Genomic DNA, 8,143 nt, shown 5'->3' with positions numbered 1-8,143 from the left:
TGGGAGTTCGTGGTGTGAACGTTGCGCCCAGCCCCATGGCCAACACTCTATGACCTGGGATAATCTTGCTACCCACTTTTTCCTCTGTTTCCTCACTAGTAAAAGCTGCCTGTCTGACCTCACAAGGGCATCAAAAGAGAATAATTCCAGTCAGACGTTGAACACCTCCTACAGGCAGAAGATGACATTGCTGGGCACTGTGGTCCTTCTAAGATGTGTTTTTGCCCTCGGGGAACTAACAAAGGAGTTAAGCAGACAAAGCATTAAAATAGGAAATAACTGATTAAAAGCAAGCAGCAGGGCACGCAGTCACTGGGATTCAGCACAACACTGTCTCTGGTGAGTGGTGCCAGCCTCAGACGCTGAAGGAGAGCTCCCACTGGCTGCAAGTCTAGGAGGACCTCCTGGAAGGGAACATGACCTGTGTGACCAGAAACAGGAGTGAAGAAGGGCCGAGATTCCAAGGCAGGCGTGTGCAAGGAGAGCTCCCAGCACAAGGCTACAGGCTGGCCCGAAGCTGGGGATTTGTGAAGAAGCATGTGGGGTGGGGGGAGAAAGTTCCAAAAGGCAGGCTGGAGTCACATGGTAGACAAGCATTTAATCCTGGCTAACGGACTGTCCTGAATCCTTCACACGGGAGAGGCCAGAGGCGGCCCGGGAGCAGGCAGGTGATCAGCACAGAAGCAGATATGACTGCAGTGATGGAGCAGCACACAGACGGGAATCTTTATCGCCGTCCTTGGCACCGACTCCTGCAGATCAGCACCATGTGAAGGGTACCCAGATGGCAGAATAAAACACTAAAAACCATGACAAGACAGAGTGGCAAATAATTTATATCAATCTAATCATTCAACAAAACTCTAACCAGATGGAACTTGCAAGGAAAAAGGCCAAGGAAGTTAAGCACATGCGACAGACAGAGCCAGGGGAATTCAGGACCAGTCTTGCTCTACGTGAAAGCACCGTGAGAAGCCAGGCTTCCCACACAACTCGGTTTTCTTGAGCAACCGCTGGCCTTTCCCTTCTGCCTCTGCTTCTACGAGCCAGTCTTGTTAAAAGGGTCCAGCAACAAATCACTTCCCTGCTTAACTCACATTAATGAAACCTCAGTTCCTTACTCACTGAGGCTTTCAAATGCTGCACTCCCTCCCAACCAATCTCCTTTCTGTCCACACAGTACCTTGCAATCCAGCTAGAAGGCTCTTTTCTTAGGGCCACTGAGTCTGAAGCCCACCTCTACCCAGGGATTCCACATGGTTCCTCCTTGTCCTGTAAATCCCAGCTCAATTATCACCTTCCTAAAGAGCTTTTCCAGACCAACCTGAAAATGAGCCAGCCCTGTTAGTCACTTGCCAACCAACCAACCATCAGATTTTCTTATTCCCAAATGATCTGGTTCACTTCTTGTCTGTTCACTCTCTAAAATAAGGTTAGAGACTAATTTTGTTCACTGTTAATCTCCAGCACCAAGAACAGTACCTGTAAGGTATTCAAATATCTCTAGGGAAACCCCATTTAAGCTAGACTAGGCTGTGTGTATGACAGGTGCTTCATCTCTGGAAGAAGGGACAGCATTCCAATTGTTCTTGCCTCCCTGCTAAGGTTCAGAGGGGAGAGCGCGCCGGACTCCATGGGTCTGGAAGTCTGAGGAGACAGGATGGAGAAGAAAGATAGATGTCTCAGGTACTTGCCAAGGCACTGAAGAACCCAAATTTTACACATCTGCTGGATTGTGAAGGTTTACACACAGGAGTATCACTAATTCCAGAGTCCAGATGAGTTTCTCACCTCCTCTCTTCACAGCAGCTATAAAAGGGGCTGACTTTGCTGAGCACTGCCGTAAATCAGCCATCATACTAGGTATTTTCTTTTTGAGACAGACTCTTACTATGTCGCCCTTGGTAGAGTGCTGTGGCATCACAGCTCATAGCAACCTCAAACTCTTGGGTTGAAGTGATTCTCTTGCCTCAGCCTCCCAAGTAACTAAGACTACAGAGTCTGCCACAATGTCATTATTGTTCAGCTGGCCTGGCCGGGTTCTAACCCTCCACCTCCAGTGTATGTGGCTGGCGCCTTAAGCACTGTGCTATAGGGACCGAGCCAATACCAGGTATTTTCTATCCACTGTCATTCAACCTTTACAGCTCTCCTGGTGAGATATTAATGTCCTCTTTTCTATGAATGGGGGGTGGGTGGCTACAGCCCACAGAAGGCCTTTCTCTTGGCATAAGGCCACGCAGCAATGGGTGAGCAAGCCTGGATCCTGGTGAGGCCTCTGCTTTCCACCTGTTCTGCACTGTGTTCTCGGAGACAAACTGAAGGCTTTCAGGTTCAAGGCAGTGAGTGCAGAAGGGGGAGGGAAAAAGGCAGGACAGGAAGCTCAGGTCCCCTGTAAACAGCTGTGCCACTAAATCCAATCTAAGAGAAACAAGCTTCCCTTGCTGGCAGGAGCATGAGCCAGCAGCAGGGAACCAGAACCCTGGGCCAATGACTTCCACCTCCTGCCTCTCCTTCCTCCCTCCCCATGTTCAGATAACTATCAGTGACAACCTGCAGCTCTACCTCTACCAGTGAGTGTACTCAGAGGCCAGGGCCTGTCACATGGCTCAATCAGAACCCGACAGGGCCTCTAGGATAAAACCTGTTATCCCTCCCCTGACATGTCCTGGAAGATCTCATTATTTGAACAAACAGTCTCAAGTGTAGCTACAACAACCTTGAGGGGAACAAGAAAGAAGGGCTGGCTAGCAAGGTGCTTCCTATTGTTTCCTTTTTAATTGCAAGGTGATCTTTAACCAGAGGCAGAGCTAGCTCACTGCCAAGAGAAAAAAAAAAAAAAAACGTTTAGGAGGCAGTCAAAATCTTTACACCTGTGGGCAACAGCAGTCAGGCTAGGTTCCCTTCAAACACCCTAAAATAATGGGCACCAGGCTTTGCAGAGGTACAAAGTGCCTCAGTGGCATGAAGGTTAAAAACAGGAAAGGAAGTTAGGAGGGGAAGGAGGGAGACACACATCCACCCTCACCACCTAGTTAGTAGCACTCCCAAGCTTTTCAGAACTCAGAACTCATCAGGGCACACCAGGCATCCATCTGCCCTTCATGTCACAACATAGCTATAGACTTGTCATATTCCTAGAACTAAGCAGGGGGATCCAGCAGTCGACCCAGATAGGACAATTCTAGAAGCTGACCACAGCACCCTGCTCACATCAGCTTGCCCCAGCAGGCGTGACTCTCCAGCCCTACCTGCTGAACTGGACAGCAGACACCTGACCCACTGACCTGTTGCATTCCAGGTAAGCAGAAGCTGCTCATTTTGCTTCTCTCTCAATCTTCCATAATATTCACAATTGTTGAACAGTGAGCGTCTTAACAATGACTACGATAAAACCCGTCAACATTTCACACATCACTCTGTATGACACGACAGAATAAAGAAACCCATACTAATAAACTTCTATTTTTAAAAAATCATGAAATCCAAAGTGGGTCTCACGTGTTCACGTTTGTAGCACACACCACAGATCTGCACACAACAGGGCCACAGAAACAGGAGATTCTTGCTGCTTTGTGGTATGTGGCACTCTAAGAAATTCTTTCCTAAGAGACATGAGCCTGTAAACCAGTGGTTCTCAACCTTCCTAATGCTGTGACCCTTTAATGCAGTTCCTCATGTCGTGGTGACCCCCAACCATAAAATTATTTTCATTGCTACTTCATAACCGTCAATCCTACTGTTAGGAATTGTAATGTAAATATCTGCTATGCAGAATATATTTAGGCAACCCCTGTGAAAGAGTCATTTGACCCCCAAAGGGACCACGACCTACAGGTTGAGAACAACTGCTTTAAACTCAAAGTGGTCCTGGATCCAGCCACTCACCTCATGCCTACCATGAGGTGCTACCAAGTGATCCAGGCAAAGAAGTTACACAAAGAGGTCCAATGAGAAGACTCATTGGAGGGATGTTCCATGCCTTAGTCATCGCCTACAGACTAATAATGCCGAACTGCACAGCTTAAATAACCCATTTAATCAGAATGTCTTAATCACATCTGACTAGAAGGTTTTTTTCTTTATACAGTGCAATTTCTAGGGAGACATTTGTGCTCCACGTAAGGCACTTTGGGAAACAAAGGGAAGAGTGTAGGGCACCGACCCTATATACTGGAGGTGGTGGGTTCAAACCTGGCCTGGCCAAAAAACTGCAAAAAAAAAAAAACAAAAAAAAAAACCAAAGGGAAGAGCAGCCAAGCAGTCAGGAGCCCTCAATGCTTCTCATACCCTCCTCACCTTCCTAGGGCCTAACCATGTTTTCTTACAGCTACCATGCTAGTCTCTCCATGTCACAATGTCACAAACCAGAAGTCTCCATGAACACCATATAGCCTAAAACTGGAGGAAAGATGTGGTTAGCACATGAGGCATCACCACGTGGACTAATCTTTCTCTGGAGGTGGAAGTATCAAGGAATCAAGATTACAATACAGGACAGTTGGGCTAATAAAGGAATTCTAGAGAAAATGGCAATACCTGCTAAGTCAACCCACCTGGATCAAGGTCAAATAAAGCCTATGCCAGACTTCCCAAACTCAGTAATCTGGTTTCTGTTGAAGTAAATCCTGCCAGAGGAGGTCCTACAGGTGAGAGGAACAGGTCACCACTTGGTATCTTCTGGGGTTGGACCCCAAGCACCGTGGCAGTAGACATCCTCCTCTAGGCCCTTTCCCTCCATGGTGGGCTGACATCACATGCCACTGAGTTGCATGATGCAGTAATGACAAAGGTGAAAAGGCATATTTTGGTGGACTGTAAAGCAAACGTTTCTACCTAAGTCCTCTAACGGCAGGAGAGCGTAGATGCATACTGTTCACCCACCAGAATTTCAACTGATAGAGTTCACCATTATAGGGAGTGTGAATTTCAAGAAGTACTCAACTTTAGTCCTCAGGAAAATGCAAATTATTTTACCAATGAGATACCATTATACACCGCATCTACACACACACCATAATAGCTAAAACAAAAAGGAAAAAAACTATCAATATTGTCAAAGATATGGAACAATGTGAATTTTATGAACATATGAAGAGCTGAAAGCATTCTGGAAAACTGTTCTGCAGTATTACCAAAGCTGAGCACACCATCCCCTGTGGCGCAATTCCACTCCCAGATCTGTACCCAAAAGAGATGTATATGTATGTTTACCAAAAGACAGGCACAAAACTACTCTCAGCAGCTCTGGGTATAACTGTCAAGAACTAGAAATAACCCAATGCCCATTAACAGTAGAATGGGCAAATAAATCCCAGCATATTCACAATATAGTATGCTATACAGCACTGGGAATGCAGAAACTGCCACCACACACAGCCACAAGGTAAATCTCCACTGTAATCGGACATAACATACATTAAGTTATTCCATTTGTATAAACTTAAAAGACAGGCAAAGGTAAACAATGGTGTTTACGTCAGCTCATAAGGGTATAGGAACTGCAAAAGCACACAAAGGAAATTCCCAGGGTGCTGTTCTGTCTCGTGAACAGGTGCTGGTTACACAGGTGGCTTGTGACAAATACATTAAGCTGTACACTAATGATTTATGTATTTTTCTGGATATGTGTTTTATGTCAATAAAAAGCTTACCAGAAAGAGAATTCGCATCTTGCTCTACAATCTCACTCTGTATTATTTCCCCCAAATCTTCTGTAAGATTTACATTCTAGAAAAATGTGCCAACACTTGACCTGTGCCTTCTCTTCTGCACCACCACTCTACCCCTCCCCCATGAGAAGGTGGCATAACTGGTCCAGGGACCCTCGGGTAGATTCCATCACCAACTTCCCTCCCTCCACCTCCAACCCCTCAAAAATTATTTCCCTCACAGCAGAACCTCCCTCTTGAGCCCTAAGAGAAATCTGGTACAACTGCAAATACCCTCTGGTGTCATTGCCACTGGAGACCATGCCTGGCTGACACCTCTTGTATACAGACACTTACCTCCCTAGAGAAGCCAGATCTCAAGGGAGCTGGCAGCAAGAGAAGGCGTGGGATGGACGTGAGCCTCCATATGAGTGGAATCGACTGTCCAAATTCAGACAAAGCATCTGCTGTTTCACCCCTGGGCAATGGCCCAGCTGGGGAGCCTCCAGTGGAATGCCTGCCCTCTGTTCTGCCAGAGCGAGTTTACCCTAGGGCGGATGGGTATTGTCACCATAAGAGCACAGTAACGCAGACACCTGGACACCTCTGGGATGATGAATGTGGGGAGGGGGCTGCTCCTATTACCAGCACCATTTTCTTAAAATGTTTAGTTTGTTATATGATATACATAAAATTTACCACTTTAACAGTGTCAAGTGTGCAATTCAGTGGTATTAAGTATATTTACATCACTGAGCAATAATCACCACCATCCATCTCCAGAATTCTCATCATTCCAAATAAACTCTTTGCTCATGAAACAATAAGCTACCAATTAGAAACATTTTTAAAAGGCTCAAGATAAAAGTGACTGCAGAGTTAAGTACATCTCAGCAAGTTCCTGGGAGCAGCCTGGCACTACAGTTGTCTGGTTGTGCAAGTTGACTACATATAGTTAACCACCTTTCTTAAAGGCTCTGTATCTGGGCTCCAGGAGGACACCAATGAAGGGGGTGGAAGGTAATGCCCTCACTTTTAGGGCAGCCAATCCAAGCACCCGCCTTCCTGAGAGTATACTTGTAGGAGGGCCTCTCATGCTACACCAACTTCTACCTATTCTTTCAATGTTCCTGACATGTGTTATTCCAAAAGTAGACGTTTTTATTACAGAAAGCAGGCAGGGGAGCCCACAGCTGCCCCTAAGCACCACAGTTTAACAGGAGGCCAGAGCATCTTCATGTGCCACTTCTAGGCCATCTGCATCTGCATCTAACAAGACATCTCTCCTTGTTAGAAATGACAATTGGAAGGCAGGTAAACTGAAAAGACCACTGAATCAAAGTCCCCAATGGAGCTGTACTAAACAGTCAAAACTTACAGAATGTTTGATATATACAAAGACAAGACAGCAGGATGAACCAAGTTCTAGTGCTAAGAGAACCTCAAGGTAAGCAAGGGAGAAGGTACATGAAGAGGCTTAGATCACCTGAGTCACTTCCCTGCCCGTTCCACTCTGCCCAGAGGTCCACACCTCATGTGGAGTCTATTCTTTAGAATACCAAATGTGATCATCAAACCAAAAATTAACTAGGAAGCAGAAGCTAAGAAAAATATTTTTATGCAACTAGTAGTAAGCTAAACTTGGAAGAAAGTTGAGTCATCTGAGACTCAAAGGGCTTTCTGATAAAGCATCTGCTCTATTTTCTTAGGTGAGTCTACCGGCACTCCCTTCCTCCTCCTCCACATTTCAACAGGTTGACAAAGCCTGGATTTAGACCAGCCTTTCCAGTAGTTCCCTCTTGTTGGGGCCAGCAGTCCTCAGGATGAATTATCTCCTAAAGTCACCGGGGGATTGGCTGACAGAAGATGGCCTATTCCCAGAGCATAAGACACCCTCCAGCCCAGCCCATTCTTCCCAATGGGAGGATCTGCAAGCCTTATGAAAACAAAAGACCTGCTATTTTTAAATAACCAGCTAACAGCCAACAAAAGCGAACTGATGGCTCAGACTTCCAGCTGATTCACACACTCCACACATAAGAGATTCATCCACCTGCTACTGTAAAGGTGGTGGGAAAGAGGGAGGTAAACCATGAGAGAAGAACATCCTCATTGTGACCGTGTACAATCCCTGCACTGTAGGCAAACGTTAAGACTTTTCTCCCAAATAGTTACCATACTCTGGAGCTAACTTAGGGGCTTTGTGTTTGATTTGGTCAAACACATCAGGTATCCTAGTATAAAAATTAGGATAGGGACAAAATTCTTATTTCAGGGTAATTTTTTTTTTTTTTTTTTGGAGACAGAGTCTCACTTGGTCACCCTCAGTAGCACTGCCATGGTGATACAGCTCACAGCAACCTCAAACTCTTGGGCTTAAGCGGTTCTTTTGCCTCAGCCTCCCAAGTAGCTGGGACTATAGGCGCCCCCCACAAGCCTGACTATTTTTAGAGATGAGTTCTCCGTGTGGCACAGGCTGGTCTCAAACCTGT

The 8,143-nt window shown here is 46.0% G+C and overlaps 1 protein-coding gene across 1 annotated transcript in view; it reads right to left on the bottom strand.

Moving 5' to 3' along the window:
* The window catches only part of MYO5B (myosin VB), a 316,910-nt gene that overhangs the window by 199,630 nt on the left and 109,137 nt on the right, over window positions 1-8,143 (bottom strand). The window lies entirely within an intron of this gene.

This window comes from Otolemur garnettii, unplaced genomic scaffold (assembly GCF_000181295.1).
Source record: "Otolemur garnettii isolate 467f Iridium unplaced genomic scaffold, OtoGar3 scaffold00012, whole genome shotgun sequence".
Classification (NCBI taxonomy): Eukaryota; Metazoa; Chordata; class Mammalia; order Primates; family Galagidae; genus Otolemur; species Otolemur garnettii.
The sequence above is the reverse complement of the archived record's forward strand: the minus strand, read 5'-3'. Positions and strand labels throughout refer to the sequence as shown.